The sequence below is a fragment of the Meles meles genome, chromosome 6 (assembly GCF_922984935.1).
Source record: "Meles meles chromosome 6, mMelMel3.1 paternal haplotype, whole genome shotgun sequence".
NCBI lineage: Eukaryota > Metazoa > Chordata > Mammalia > Carnivora > Mustelidae > Meles > Meles meles.
In genome coordinates this window covers 32,713,285-32,729,715 of record NC_060071.1, presented here as the reverse complement: position 1 = coordinate 32,729,715, position 16,431 = coordinate 32,713,285, and the positions used below count along the sequence as shown (strand labels likewise).

General features: G+C 38.3%; 1 protein-coding gene and 1 pseudogene across 8 annotated transcripts in view; both read left to right on the top strand.

Annotated features, from left to right (window-relative positions):
• Positions 1-16,431, top strand: part of PEAK1 (pseudopodium enriched atypical kinase 1) — a 319,482-nt gene that overhangs the window by 27,104 nt on the left and 275,947 nt on the right. The window lies entirely within an intron of this gene.
• LOC123943892 lies at positions 8,569-10,469 on the top strand (annotated as a pseudogene).

The window sequence follows — 16,431 nt, the reverse complement described above, 5'->3', positions numbered from 1 at the left end:
AATGTGGAATCAAATGTTGCAAATTTTAACTGACATTTCTTTTCAAGGAAGATATTTCCTATTAGGATGTGGCTGTCCTTCTCTATTTAAAATAATGAAATAAGGGGCACCTGCGTGGCTCAGTGGATTAAGCCGCTGCCTTCAGCTCAGGTCATGATCTCAGGGTCCTGGAATTGAGCCCCACATCGGGCTCTCTGCTCAGCAGAGAGCCTGCTTCCTCCTCTCTCTCTGCCTGCCTCTCTGCCTACTTGTGATCTCTCTCTCTGTCAAATTAATAAAAAAAAAAAAAAAACAAAACTAAAAAAAAAAAGAAATAAAATGATTTCGTGTTTCAACTTTTCAATCATTCATAAGCTGTTGTATGAATACGTTTTCCAAATGGATACAATGAACATTTTAAGTGAAATTCTTTTTCCTTTATTTTAAGAAAAGCATTATGACTATTCATAAAAATTCATTTTGGGGGGTCAGATTGAACCGTTGAGCCCTATATGGAAAAACTTCCATTTATATTTAATCTTGGTTGGATTCCCTTTCAAGAAGTTAGTAGCCCCATTCTAAATGTACTTAAAACTGTTATGTTAATAGGAAGAATACTGAGGATTGTAAGACAACAAATCAAAATAGAAGGAGGAATACCCCCAGCTGTTTATCTCCCTGATAGAGTAGACTGAATACTATCCTATAGAGAGAACACAGAACTGAGAACTAATGATTATTTTAGCACCGATAATGTGGCAGGCATTCACTTGTTTGGAAATTGATACTACCCTCTCTTTTATAGAGAAGGGGAAATAAAGGGGGCCTAATTCAGACTTGGTGTGGGTTAGGAAGAAATGTGTTTCAGGGTCCAAGAGGGAGGATGTCAGGAGATTATTTCTAAGAGAAGAATGTGAGCTTAACAAAACCATGGGGACAAGGGAAGAGAGCTCTATTAAAAAAAAAAATGCATTGAGCTATAGCATGGACGTATGAGAGCATGTTAAACACTGGGTATCTCTGGGTATTTAGTAGAAACAGTTAATGAATGAGGAGGTGAAAAGTGGTGGTGTGAAGGATTGGATTGGGAAGGATTGTTGGGTTTTAAATATTAAATGCATTATTTACCAGGCTATAGAGTCAGAATTTTGTTCTAATGATGGCAGGGAGTCCTTGAAGGAAGCTTGGGTTGGTAGCCTCTTGATTTATTAGCTGTGTCTATTACCTCTCTTGCCCAATTAACATAAAAGAAAAAGAGGAAGATGGAGTCTAGTTTGAAACCTCTTTGAATTTTCTTATTATGTTAGGAATAATTTTTTTCACATTGCATCCCAAAGTAGAGAAAATACAAAGGTTATCGTAAAGCTCCAAGATTAGGAGTTTAAAATTTTTGGTTCTGATTCTGATTACTTTACTAATTTTGGCAAAGCGTCTAATCTCTTTTAGCCTCTCTTCCAAGTCAGAGAAAATTAGGTTCTTGGACTTTTGTTTTTGCCCAGGCCCTTTTTATCAAGGTGGGGTAGAGGATGGAGGTGGATGCATGTGAAGGCAGGCAAGGATACTGACTGGCCTCAAAACAGCAATGGTGCCTAAATAGGTACTTTTGAAATTATTTTTTTCTAGGGTATTTTGGCAGAAAATGCCAGGATGGTAGGGTGTTGTAATTGAATACAATGATTTCCTGGTGGTTGGACTCTGTAGCCTGGTTGAAAAATGAAGACCTTAGGACCTCATGACTAAACTCAGGCCCCTTTTGTTCCATAAGGCAAATTAAGAAAATGATCACTTGCATCCATCTTATTCTCAGGACGAGCTGAATTTGTGATAGAAAAAGGTGAAATTTTTTGGCAATGTCAGGTTTAGCTCTTCTTTACTATTGCAGCAAGCATTGCCTTATTCTGTATAGACCAATTATTATCTTGTGTTGAGGTGTTCTCTTTGCTTTCATTATCGCCCAACTCCAGTCTCACATTATCTTATCATGTTTATTAACCTTTAAACACAATTTTCATCACATTATTTCCTTAATTTAAACATCCACAGTACCATTTTGCTGTGGGTTTGGGTTTCATAGAACCTCTGGAATATTCTTTGTGAATGGGGAGAGGAATGCTTGGGATGTCCTGGAGATGTGTCTGACTTAGTAAGACAAATCCTATTATTAATTTGTATTGTCTAAATAGAAGTCCTCTTATTTGGCAATTATCTTTCACTCCAAAATGACCTAAGGAATAAGTTCCTCGTAGAAGATTATGTGATTGAAGGCACATAGTCTTGCGTTGGTGAATGTGGTGTTCCAGAGTTTCCAGCAAAATGCCTATTGATCTGCCATTTATAATAGTAGGGGGATGCCTGTCTTTGAGGGACAAACAATTGTTACTTAATAATTGATTTTCTCTCATCTCTGACAGTTGGACTATATACGTGATAAGCAGGAAGAAGAAAAAGGAAATTTGTCTTTAAAAATCAGTTATGTTCTGCTTCCTAACATCTTACTTGTCAGCATCACCATTCAGTACTCAGAGGACGCTGTTTTTGCTGAAGTGGTGATTCTAATTGTCTGGCAGATTTTCAGGTGCACCAGCGGCATGCATGACACCACCATCAGTCAGATCTGTGAGCTTCCCCAGCCTGTGTTAATTCCTGATTGCTAGGGCAGAACATTGGTCACAGCAGCAGCTTCCAGGCCAGTTCTGATTTGCTTTTGGTGGAGGAAAGGGGAAAGAGTATCCTTGAAATGTCAGTGTGTTAAGGAATCAAACAAAGACCATAGGGTCTAAAACTGAAAACCAAACCAAATAAAACAAAACTGAGTTTATTCATTTGCCAGGCAAGGAAACATAGTAAAAAACTTGTCAAGGAAGACAAGCCTGTTTTTTTTTAGTACTAGAAAGAGCTGGAATGGTTATTCCAATTTAGAGTTGAAAACTAGCATTTTCGGTAGGATGGAATGAATTTGTAGATCTGTGTATAATTGGTAAAACAGGTCCATTGTAGTAACCAGCACTTTGTTTTGATATGTCCTAGGCAGGTACCGCAGGTACACGGAGAACTTTCCTTTTATGAACTTCTAGGCCCTGTTCAAAATCTGATTAAATCTCTTCTGAATGTTCTGGACTAAACCAAGCATCTCAAGGGTCCCTGTTGGTGTTGTCCAGAGTTGAGTAAGCCCTTTGGTTGGCAATGAACAGTTGCCACTCTAGATACACTTCTAGGATATTTTCACAGGAAACCCCTGAATTTGCATATGTTAGATGTGGGGAACTGTGGCATAGTATGTCCAGTTAGAATATAGCTTCCCTCAGTATATGCCAGCCTTCGCAGAGGGTACAGAATTGTATGTATGAGGGTATTCAATAAGTGTTATTTTTGTTAAGTTATACAAAAGCGTGGTGTGTATATATATACACATATATATTTCTAGATAAAAGTTTCTTTGAAAAGTTAGTTTCTTTTTATCTTAATACTTAAAATACTTTTACATTTCATTCTTCAGTGTATTCTTCAAGACTAATTCACATTCTTTTAGGATTTTCAACTCCATGGAGAATGGTAATTCACAAAGCTCTCAGAAGGGGGGCGCCTGGGTGGCTCATTGGGTTAAGCCTCAGCCCTCCGCTCAGGTCATGATCTCCAGGTCCTGGGATCCAGCCCTTCCACCCCGCCTGCCTCTCTGCCTTCTTGTGATCGCTGTCAAATAAATAAATAAAAATCTTAAAAAAAAAAAAAAGAAGAAAGAACTCTCAGAAGGTCCACTAGATAATTTTGCTGCTTATTGGAAGGCCTTGCTATGGATACCCCCAAATCTTTGAGTTTCCATTTGAAATGCATGGTACTCAACCACTTTTTTTTTTTTTTTAAGTGTTTGTGTGACCTTGGATTCTCACACTATTAAAGGTTGCTTTTTTCTTATTCCTTGTTACCTAACTGAACATGGTTAATTCATTGCCACTATTACTTATCACCCACTGGAGAGGGTTGCCATGCTTTTAGGCAAGGCCCATTTAAGCAGTTTTATCTCTCTAAAGACAAATCAGTTAAAATTAAAGATCATCTCAGCTGAGCTAGAATTGTTTCTTGCAGATCAGAGAAAGATGAGGAGAGGAAAAGCAAAATCGTAGCATGTACACATCCTACCTCAGCAAGCATGTTTGTGCTTGGGAATGGTACTTGTTGATGACCTCTTTTTTATGAATGGTATGTGAATGAATCAATAGAAGTCTCCTTGGTAGCAGAGATTGAGGGTCTTTTTGTAGTTTGACCCAGATTTTGTCTTTGGGAACGTTTAATAACATTTCAAATATATCTTGATTTATTTGCTTTCTAGTTGAGTTTTTGACATGTCTATTTTCTGGGTCCAGGGAGATTGGCAATATGATTTTTAAAAGGATTTATTTATTTCAACAAATAAGTATGCAATAGTATTGGCATTCCAAAAACCACTAAGGCATAAAGTGTTATTGTTATAAATTCATATTGCACAGTAGATTTAAAAATGCTTTCAGAATGTCAGCAGAGGGAAAGATTTTGTTATTTTCCAGTAACTTTAAAATGCAACAAATGACCCCTGTATACCATAACCCTAATTAAACATGTTTTGTAATGTAAATAGGAGCTTAAAATAGCAAGATTTCTGGTGGCTGGATGGTTGAATTCCATACTCTGTAAGAAGCAAGAGTTTATTATTTTTTTTATTAAAAATTTTTTTTTCAAATTTTTATTTAAATTCTGGTTAGTTAATATACACTGCAATGTTGGTTTCAGAAGTAGAATTCAGTGATTCATCTGTTACATACAGCACCCAGTGCTCATCATATTAAGTGCCCGCCTTAATACCCATCATACATCTAGCCCATCCCCTACCTACCTTCCTCCCTACCCCTCAGTTTTTTCTCTATCTTTAAGAGTCTTTAATTTTTTTCCCTTTCTCTTTTTTCTTTTTTTCTCCCTCCCGTATGTTCATCTGTTTTATTTCTTAAATTCCACATATGAGTGAAATCATATGGTATTTGTCTTTATCTGACTGACTTATTCCGTTTAGCATCATACACTCTGGCTCCATCGATGTCGTTGCAAATGGCAACGTAATATAGCTCAAAATCTGGAATCATGATGACTCCAATTTTTTCTTTTTCAAGATTGCTTTGGTTATTCGGAGTCTTTTGTGGTTCCATACAAATTTTAGGATTGTTTGTTCCAGCTCTCTGAAAAATGAGGTATTTTAAATGTGGTATTTTGATAGGGATTGCATTAAATGTGTAGATTGCTTTGGGTAGTGTAGATGTTTTAACAATGCTTGTTCTTCTACTCCATGAGTATGGAATGCTTTTCCTTTTCTTTGTGTCCTCTTTAATTTCTTTCATAAGTGTTCTATAGTTTTCAGAGTACAGTTCTTTTATCTCTGGTTAGGTTTATTCCTAGGTATCTTAATATTTTTGGTGCAATTGCAGATGGGCTTGATTCCTTGACTTCTTTTTCTGCTGCTTCATTATTGGTGTATAGAAATGCAACATTGACTTTATATCCTCTGACTTTGCTGAGTTCATGTATTCTAGCAATTTTTTGGTGGAGCCTTTCCAGTTTTCTACATAGAGTATCATATCATGTACAAAGTGTGAAAGTTTGACTTCTTACTTGACGAATTGAATACCTTTTATTTCTTTTGGTTATCTGTGTTAAATAGTAACGGTCAGAGTTCCTGAGCATAGGGGAAAGGCTCTCAGTTTTCCCCATTAAGGATGACATTAGCTGTGGGTCTTTTGTATATGGCTGTTATGATGTTGAGGTATGCTTCATCTGTCCCTACTTTGTAGAGGATTTTTGTCAAGAGTGGATGCTGTATTTTGTCAAATGCTTTTTCTGCAGCTATTGAGAGCATCCTATGGTTCTTATCCTTTCTTTTATTAATGTGGTGTATCACACTGATTGATTTGCAAATACCCAACCAGACCTACAGCCTAGGAATAAATCCCATTTGATCATAGTGAATCATTCTTTTAATGTACTACCGAATTTGATTTGCTAGTATCGTTTTGCATCCATGTTCTTCAGTGATATTGGCCTGTAATTATCCTTTTTAGTGGAGTGTTTGTCTAGTTTTAGAATCAAGGTAATGCTAGCCTTGTAGAATGAGCTTGGAAGTTTTTCTTCCATTTCTATTTTTTTGGGAACAGTTTGAGAAGAATAGGTATTAACTTTTCTTTAAATGTCTGGTGAATTTCCCTGGGAAGCCATCTGGCCCTGGACTTTTATTTGTTGGGAGACTTTTGATTACTGTTTCAATTTCTTTGCTGGTTATAGGTCTGTTCAAATTGTCTATTTCTTCCTGTTTCGGTTTTGGCAGTTTGTATGTTTCTAGGAATTTACCTGTTTCTCCCAAATTGCTCAGTGCCACATAATTTTTCATAATATTCTCTTATAATTGTTTATATTTCCGTGGTGTTGGTTGTGATCTCTGTTTTCATTCGTGATTATATTTATTTGGGTGCTTTCTCTTTTCTTTCTGATAAGTCTGGCTAGGTGTTTATCAATTTTATTAATTCTTCAGAGAACCAGGTCTTAGTTTCATTGATCCGTTCTACTGTTTTCTTTTGTTGTTGTTGTTGTTGTTTCTATATTGTTTCTTTTTTTTTTAAGATTTTTTTTTTTTAATTTATCTGACAGAGGTCACAAGTAGGCAGAGAGGCAGGCAGAGAAAGGAGGGGGGAGCAGGCTCCCTGCTGAGCAGAGAGTCCAGTGTGGGGCTTGATTCCAGGACCCTGAGATCATGACCTGAGTCAAAGGCACAGGCTTAACCCACTGAGCCACCCAGGCACCATGTATTGTTTATTTCTGTCCTCTTCTTTATTATTTCTCTTCTGCTAGCTTTAGGTTTTATTTGCTCTTCCTTTTCTAGCTCCTTTAGGTGCAAGATAAAGTTGTGTATTTAAGCCTTTTCTTGCTTCTTGAGGTAGGCCTGTATTGCAATATACTCCCCTTTTGTTGCATCCCAACGTGAAAAATGAAAACTGTCATGTTTTCGTTTTCTTTTGCTGCCATGTACCTTTTAATTTCATCTTTAATTTCCTGGTTTTAACCCATTCATTCTTTAGTAGGATATTCTCTAACCTTCACATATTTGTAATCTTTCCAAATTTTTTCTTGTGGTTGACTTCAAGTTTCATGGTGTTGTGGTCTGAAAATATGTATGGTATGATCACAGACTTTTTATACTTGTTCAAGGCTGATTTGTGACCCAGTATGTGGGTCTCTAGAATAGAGAATGTCAGCGTGCACTTGAGAATAATGTGTATTCTCCAGCTTTAGGATGAAATGTTCTGAATGTATCTGTTAAGTCGATCTGGTCCATTGTTTCCTTGTTGATTTTCTGTTTAGATAATCTGTCCATTACTGTGAGTGAGGTTTTAAAGTCCCCTACTGTTATTGTATTATCAATGAGTTCCTTTATGTTTGTTATTTTTGAGAGAGACACAGTGAGAGAGGAAACACAAGGGGGAGGTGGACAGGGAGAAGCAGGCTTCCTGCTGAGCAGGGAGCCCAATGTGGGGCTCGATTCCAGAACCCTGGGATCATGACCCGAGCCCTGGGCTGAAGGCAGATGCTTAACAACTGGGCCACCCAGGCACCGCTGTTTGTTATTAATTGTTTTATATATTTGGGTGCTCCCATGTTAGGGGCATAAATATTTAGAATTGTTAGATCATCTTGATGGGTAGACCCCTTAATCATCATATAATGCCTTTCATTTCTTGTTACAATGTTTGGTTTAAAATCTAGTTTGTCTGATATCCATTAACATGATAGATAATTCTCTATCCCCTCACTTTCAGTCTGCAGATGTCTTTAGGTTTAAAAGGAGTCTCCTGTACACAACATATAGATGGGTCTTGTTTTTTTTTTAATCCATTCTGATACCCTATGTCTTTTTTTTTTTTTTTTTTTTTTTTTTTTTTTATGTTTTCTATTTATTTATTTTTTTTTCAACGTAACAGTATTCATTCTTTTTGCACAACACCCAGTGATTGGACCATTTAATCCATTAACATTCAGAGTGATTATTGAAAAATGTGAATTTAATGCCATTGTGCTACGTGTAAAGTTAGTGTTTCTGGTGATGTTTTCTGTTTCTTTGTAGTTTTTGTTGCTTTTGGTCTCCCCCTACACACTCTTAAGAGTTCTCTTTAATATTTCTTGTATGGCTGGTTAAAAATGAAGTCTTCCTTTATGATCCATTCCCTTTGTTTCCCTTTTCTTTTAGTTTCATTATTTTCCATAATTTTATCTTGTATATTACTGATCCATTCCTCTGCTTTGTCCATTCTTATTGTTATGCATCTGTTTGGGTTTGCATCCCAGTTATAGCATTTTGGCTTGACTAATTTTTAGCTCTTTTATCTCTGCAGTAAAGAATTCTCTAGGGTCTTATGCTTTTCTCAAGTGCATCTAGTGTCCTTATAATTGTTTTAAAATCTAATTCAGACATCTTATATCTGTATTGATTAAATCTATGGCTGTTGGCCACACCGTCTTTGGGGTGATCCGTGGTGGACGTTTTGAGGGCAGCTGACCTGCAGCCTGCGCGGCCCGGACCGCCTCCCGTGGAAGCCTGAGCTGGCCGTCTTTCTCCCTTTGTCTCATAACCATGTCCACCAACGAGAATGCTAATTCACCAGCTGCCCGCCTTAATAGATTCAAGAACAAGGGGAAAGACAGTACAGAAATGAGGCGGCGTCGAATAGAAGTTAATGTGGAGCTGAGGAAAGCTAAGAAGGATGACCAGATGCTGAAAAGGAGAAACGTAAGCTCGTTTCCCGATGATGCTACCTCTCCACTGCAGGAAAACCGCAACAACCAGGGCACTGTAAATTGATCTGTTGATGACATTGTCAAGGGCATAAATAGCAACAATTTGGAAAGCCAGCTCCAGGCTACTCAAGCTGCTAGAAAACTGCTTTCTCGGGAAAAGCAGCCCCCCATAGACAACATAATCTGGGCTGGTTTGATTCCAAAATTTGTGTCCTTCTTGGGCAGAACCGATTGTAGTCCCATTCAGTTTGAATCCGCTTGGGCTCTCACTAACATTGTTTCCGGGACATCAGAACAGACCAAGGCTGTGGTGGATGGAGGCACTATCCCAACATTCATTTCCCTGTTGGCATCTTCCCACGCCCACATCAGCGAACAGGCTGTGTGGGCTCTAGGAAACATTGCAGGTGACGGTTCAGTTTTTCGAGACTTGGTTATCAAGTATGGTGCAGTTGAACCACTTCTGGCTCTCCTTGCGGTTCCTGATATGTCATCATTAGCGTGTGGCTACTTACGGAACCTTACTTGGACACTTTCAAACCTTTGTCACAACAAGAACCCCGCACCCCCGCTAGATGCTGTCGAGCAGATTCTTCCTACCTTAGTTCGTCTTCTGCATCACGACGATCCAGAGGTCTTGGCAGATACCTGCTGGGCCATCTCCTACCTGACGGATGGTCCAAATGAACGGATTGAGATGGTTGTGAAAACAGGAGTTGTGCCCCAGCTTGTAAAGCTTCTAGGAGCTACTGAATTGCCCATTGTGACTCCTGCGCTAAGAGCCATAGGAAATATTGTTACTGGGACAGATGAACAGACTCAGGTTGTAATAGATGCCGGAGCGCTTGCTGTCTTTCCCAGCCTGCTAACGAACCCCAAAACTAATATTCAGAAGGAAGCCACGTGGACAATGTCAAACATCACAGCTGGCCGCCAGGACCAGATTCAGCAACTTGTGAATCATGGATTAGTCCCATTCCTCGTTGGTGTTCTCTCTAAGGCAGACTTTAAGACACAAAAGGAAGCTGTCTGGGTTGTGACCAACTATACAAGTGGTGGGACAGTTGAACAGATTGTATACCTCGTCCATTGTGGCACAATAGAACCATTGATGAACCTCTTAACTGCGAAGGATACCAAAATTATTTTGGTCATTCTGGATGCCATTTCCAATATCTTTCAGGCTGCTGAGAAATTAGGTGAAACCGAGAAACTTAGTATAATGATCGAAGAATGTGGAGGTTTGGACAAAATCGAGGCTCTACAAAACCATGAAAATGAGTCTGTGTACAAAGCTTCATTAAACTTGATTGAGAAGTATTTCTCTGTAGAGGAAGGGGAAGATCAGAATGTTGTGCCAGAAACTACCTCTGAAGGCTATACGTTCCATGTTCAGGATGGCACCGCTGGGACCTTTAACTTTTAGCTTGTACAGCCGATGCAGAAAGTTGTTTGTGGTGTCCTCTGTTTGGTAGAAGTTTGTCTTACTGTTTCTCTACTAAGAACTCTTTTTAAACATGTTTGGTTATTGTAGCACTTTTTACAACAAAACTCTACTTGACCAGTTCCAAACTGTACAAACTGTATGAAGCTCCTCCTCCCAGTGGGTTTCTTATTTCTATGTGGAATCTCCTCTCTTGCAGTGTCTGTAAATAAAGATTAAATTCCACCCTTAAAAAAAAAAATCTATGGCTGTTATTTCTTTCTGGTCTTTCTTTTGGGGTAAATGACTACATTTTGTCATTTTGGAGGTAAAAAAAAACAACATAAAATAAAGATTTAAAAAATTTTTAAAAATTAAGGAAGCTAGATGTGTTTTCCCTTGCTTATTAAGAGAAGCTTGATAGAAGAAAGAAAAAAGGAGAAAATATTAAAAATTTTAAAAAATAATAAAAAATTTTAAAAATTTGTCTTTCTGTATCCAAAAAAAGCCAAACCCAAAACCAACCAAACAACCAACAAACAAAACCCAAGGAAATTAGATCCTGTTTCCCCTAGAGCTGAAGCTTTGGAGCACTCTATGTTCAGTAGATTTGGTACTGGCAAGAGATTTGTTCTGGTCTTCTGGGAGAGGGACCTGTTGTTCTTACTGCGCTCTGTACTTGCCATAGTGGCTATGCACCTGCAGGTCTAGGGGTGGGAGTGGGGGCGCTGGTGTAGCGGCTCCATTCTCCCCTGGGTGGTGCTCTTTAGCTCACTGAGGTCAGTGCTGGTGGAAGAGGGGTGAAAATGCTTTCTTGTCCCTGTTGGGCCCACCGCTCTTCAGGAAGCCCTCACGGATGCTCAAATAACCACCCCTCCCTTGTCCTTGGCTTCTGTCAGATCACCACCTTCACCTTGTCCTTAACTGAGCTGTCTGCCTGCCAGGCGATGTAGCACTCCTGTGTTTTACCTCAGGTGTAGCTGTGTTTCAAAACCCTATATTTCAGAGACCTCTACAGGGCACACCTGTGCTGATCATTTGAGGAAGGGTCTCACTGCACTGTGGCCAGTGCCAGCTCGTCCCAGAAAACAGTCATGCCAGTGTGCAGCCTTTTGGAGTTTATAATAAATCACAACACACAGCTGGTGTCAGGGTTTGCTGCCCTCAGCTGGTGTCCTTATTCTAATACCGGTGAACAGGGCAGTTCAGTTGTGCCTACAGGGTCATTTGCTCAGGGAAAGGCCATATCACCTCTACCAAATGTACTCCATGCAGGGGAACCACTTTTCCCTGTGTGACCCAGGGGATTCTCAGACTTTGCTGCCCGCTAGTGGGGCTCCGCCCATCTTCCCCACTGGTGCACTGGCGCATGTGACCTTAACTGTGATGCTGACCTCCAAAACTTAAGACTCTGCGCTCCACTGTTTATAAAAAACTGGTGGTGTTGAAACACTCTCCTTTTTCACAGTCAGTGGTTTTGAGGAAGTTTTTTTTGTGCAGTCCCCTACATGTGTTTTCATCCCCCCCCTTCCCTTTCTCCTTCTTATTCTCTCTGGGTACTCCCTGCAAGATCAGAGCTCCCTCCCCTAAGCAGCACCTGTGGCTCTCTTCTCCCAGGAATCAACTCTCTGTAATTCCTATCCTCCATGGGTTGTTTTTTTCTGCTTGTAGATGTGCAGCTTTGCTCTCTAAGACTTCTGATCGATTTCAGATGCAAGAATTTCTGTGGACTATTTCACTTAGCCTTTGCTTATGACTTACATTTGTCCATATATGTCAAAGAAAGGGAATCATCTTTTAATAGTTTGCTGAAGAAACGAGATACTTCATAAAACAGTTTTGTGGCTGACCTTTTCAGAAGTGAAATAGGATCTACAAATTGCCTCATTCTTATGAGAATATGTACAGTATTGCTATGCAGTGTAGTCCTTAGAAGCTTATAGTTTTAGGAAATAAGACAGGCAGGCAAATTTTTCTTGTTAAGCTCCTATGTGAAAATTTAGGCTAGTTGTTTGGTAAGATAGAGAGAAGAGGTCACCCTTGGTCTCAACTTGTCCAACCATAGCATTGTTGTGTTAGAGGACATATACCATCATAGTCCTGACATGTGCAAGCTCAGCAAGTTTTATAAGGTCAAGTGAAGGAGTTGGGCTCTGAAATGATGTTTGAATCAGCAAGTGATACAGGAGATGTGGGAGGTGAGCACGAGGTTAAGGAGTTGTCAATAATAGTTTTTGTTAAAAATGCGGTTTCTTTAGAAATAAAAGGTACAAAATAACCCAAGTAGCAACATCTTTTGAAAAGAACTCTTTTCAAATGTCTCCATCTTTGTGAAGGATGCCTGCGTTTTTCAAAATCAAAATTGTATATGTGGTATTGCATAAGGGTTCCCGTATCAAAAACACTGAAAGTGTTTCATTATGCTGATTAAACACTAATATTCAATTCAGAAAACCAGGAGAAACGGAAATGTTGGTCCTCATGATATCCTCTAGGGTGTAGGTGGATTGAAAATACTTCTAGAAAGATGCTGTTCAGGGTAAGGGGAAGATGTCGTTTGGATGTAAGACCTTCTTTTAGGAGAGAGGGGGTATTTTGGGGGGCACAATATGAGGAGGAGATTTTTCGCAGGGAAGTTGTATCCTGAAGTAGTAAGTACGATTTACATGAGAAGGAGACTGGAGAAAGGTCAACTTTTTTTCTCCTTAGTTTTACTTTTCTTCCCCATTTTCACTTTTCATACTCATTTAGCCAAACCTTTACTTGTTCATCAGACATTGTTTGTGTGCCTCATTTGTTAGCTCTGTAGTAATTTTTTATGTATCAATTTTTTTTATGGTCAGTTTTTTGGGAAGAGACATATTTGAGATAACTGCCTTTTTTAAAATCAGCAGTAAATTTTCTTCTCTGTTTATTATAGGTGCTCACAAAACAAGAGGAAAGGTTGTTTTTCAGTACTTTTCTTTTAGTTTATTTATTTTTATTAAAAGATTTTATTTATTTATTTGACAGAGATCACAAGTAGGCAGAGAGGCAGGCAGAGAGAGAGGGGGGAAGCATGCTCCCCTCTGAGCAGAGAGCCCAATGTAGGGCTCCATCCCAGGACCCTGGGATCATGACCTGAGCCAAAGGCAGAGGCTTTAACCCACTGAGCCACCCAGGTGCCCCTCATTCATTTTTATTATCCCATTTTCCCTATCTCTCCTGTTATCTTATCATCCTATCTGTCCTAATTGAATTTCTTATTCTTTCTTTTGTTTATACTGACCATGGATCTTGGTTCTCATCTTTGATTCTCTCTCATGAATGCTTATATCTCATTTAGATCTTCTTTTTAGAAAATTCTAAGGGTATAAAAATTACGTTCTTTTATTTGATTTCCCCCCTTCTCAGCATTTGACTACTTCTGCATCTAAATGTTTACTAATTTTTCTCATTTATATCAAAGTGTGTTCAATGAAGGTAGAGTTTTGCAACAGCCCATAAGCTGATGGCAACATCCTTGATTTTTCCAAATCAGGGTCAGATATATAGTAACTAAGCTATATTTTCCTTAGCTATTAGGATGGTTATATCCATTGGGATACTGAACTTCATGAAGTCTTAACCTCATCCATTTAGAACAGTTAATATACTATGGAGCTTCCTTACTAAATTGGCTTGCTCTAATCCATTGAGACCATCTGTTCAGGCAGTGGAGTATAGCAGCCCACACTGAGTGTGTGCAGTAGTAGTTTGAATGTTTACTTTTCCACTTCCTCACTGACATTGGCTAGATTATTTCCAGCATGAATAGGATAGGTAGGGATGATGTTACCTGCCTCGTAAGGTGCTTGTGAAAATTAACCATCTAGGTAAAAAAACTTGCAATCTGTCTCGTATAACATATAGGTACTTAAGAAATGGCACTGACTGTTACTATTACTTGCCAATTTGTGAACATTTTCTGTTTAAACTCATACAGTATTGCTAATAGCCAAGGTAATTTACATGGTTGTTTGAAATTAGGATTGGTGACACTTTCAAAACTTTTGTTAAAATATGTTATGGTCTTTATTTTTCTCTTGTTTCTAATTTAGTAACTGCAAAAAAAAAATCAGACTGGCCTTCTTTGCTTTGTTCTAAATAAACACTTGATGGTTCTTGTTTAAGACTTTGTCACCTTCTAGAATTTTTCATTAGCACAGTATGTAGTACATCACTCTTTTACTAAAAAGTGATGTTAGATTAATGGGACAGTGTTGAAATTAGATAATTAAGCTTCTTCTTCTTCTTTTTTTTTAAGATGTTGCTATTACTTTTCCCTTTGTGGTTCGTTTTAATATTTTCATCGTATAACTCTCTGAAACTCTCTATAGCAATCATCACTGAAGGATGATTTCTCTACCTGATAGTGAGTAGCCTAAAATAATTAGTATATCACCATTTATAAGTTCAAAATTCTGCATATTCATCCTTCTTTCAGCTACATACCTTATCTTTCTGGATTTTTTTTTAAGACTTTATTTATTTATTTGACAGAGAGGGACAGAGCATGAACAGCAGTGAGAGGCAATGGGAGAGGGACAAAATGACTCTGCTGAACACGGAGCCAGATGCAGGGCTCAATCCCAAGACCTCTCGAGATCATGGCCTGACCTGAAGTCAGACACTTAACCAACTGAACCACCCAGGTGCCCCATCCTTCTGGATTTTTAAAAGATTCTGTCGCTATCTTGGTGGTGCTGTGTTTTGTGTTACTTGATTTTAATGTGATATATATTTTATTGATGACTTTCAAAATAATTGTCATGCACTATTGAATATTTAATCATTAAATTATAAAAGTGATAACGTAATATCTGATTTTACATACTCAGTAAATTCCTATGAGTCAAATTCTCTGTGGTTTTCTATTTATAATTAATATACTAAGTAAAACTAATTAGAAGTATCCGAAGCCCCTAGCAAAACCTGTAATTAGACATGTGATTCATAATTAACTGACTCTTTTCATTCTTACTTTTTCCTGTTTGAATTAATAATTTGTGTTCTTCCTGAGTGATATCTGTCCAAGACACTGACTGTAGTTCAGTGATCACTGTTGGTGGCATTCTTAAATTCTGTGGTTTTACAGAAACTTTGTTTTAATCTTCATTTAATAACATAAAGAATACTTGAATCATATGCTATATAAATGATCACATTAGAGATTTTTGCCCACATTATCAAATTACGCATTTATTTTATCAGAGGCTAAAGGCAAGAAAATAGAAATAGGCAATAAGCAGACTTCACTTTTCCTATCTTGTACTTAAGCACCTAGTTGTTTTTTTTTTTTTCCCAATCTGATTATTTGTATAGTTTTGACATATACCCACTGGCCTTGGATCATTGAATAGGATTGGTGTTCATTATTTTGACATAGAATTAATAGTACATTATGGATCTGCTATATGTTAGGTAGTATTCTAGGCTTTGGGCATAAAGGGGCAGGGATGATATTCAGAGTATTTACCATTCAATACAATACAGGCACCAACCAATCACAATGACCATAGCACTGGATTCAGGGTCTTCAAGGACCCCCCCCCCCCCAAACTTTTATACTGTATCAGACTTTGATGCTTTTGTTGCTGAATTTTGGTGGTGGTGGTGGTAAGACAGGGCCTTGGAGTTCAGGGCAGTGACTGCTTACTAGATATTATTTCAGAAGTATTTTAGTATTTCATCCTTTAAAGCTGTGCTAGTGTCTGCTAGCTGAATATTAACTCTGCCAGGAGGTGTTCAGTTCTTTGACTGTAAGAGTCAGAGTTAACCCAGTTTGAGAAGTACTTGATGGATGTATGTAGAAGGTACATAGGGAAAGGATTGCATGAACCTTTCTTGGGAAAACCAGTTAGTGAGCAGAAATTCACCATAGTCAGATCTGAGGAGGAGGTTCCAACCAAGCTGAGGGGGAAATAGCATTTGCAAAGACGTAGAAGCCTGAGATAGCATAGCGGATTCAGAGATTAACAAGTAGGAGAGAAGGAAGATGGTGATGTTTTTATCTGACCCAGGCTTTTTAATCTGAATAAATATATGTTAAAGTCACATTTGTACCTTTGAAATGGCTCTATTTTTGGTAGAGAACTGCTAGACGCTTAGTTTCTTCTACTATATCTAAAGAATTTTAGGCATTGGGTACGAAGGGAGAATAGGAATTTGTTATAGTTCAGGGCGGTAGTAAACATGGATAGAGC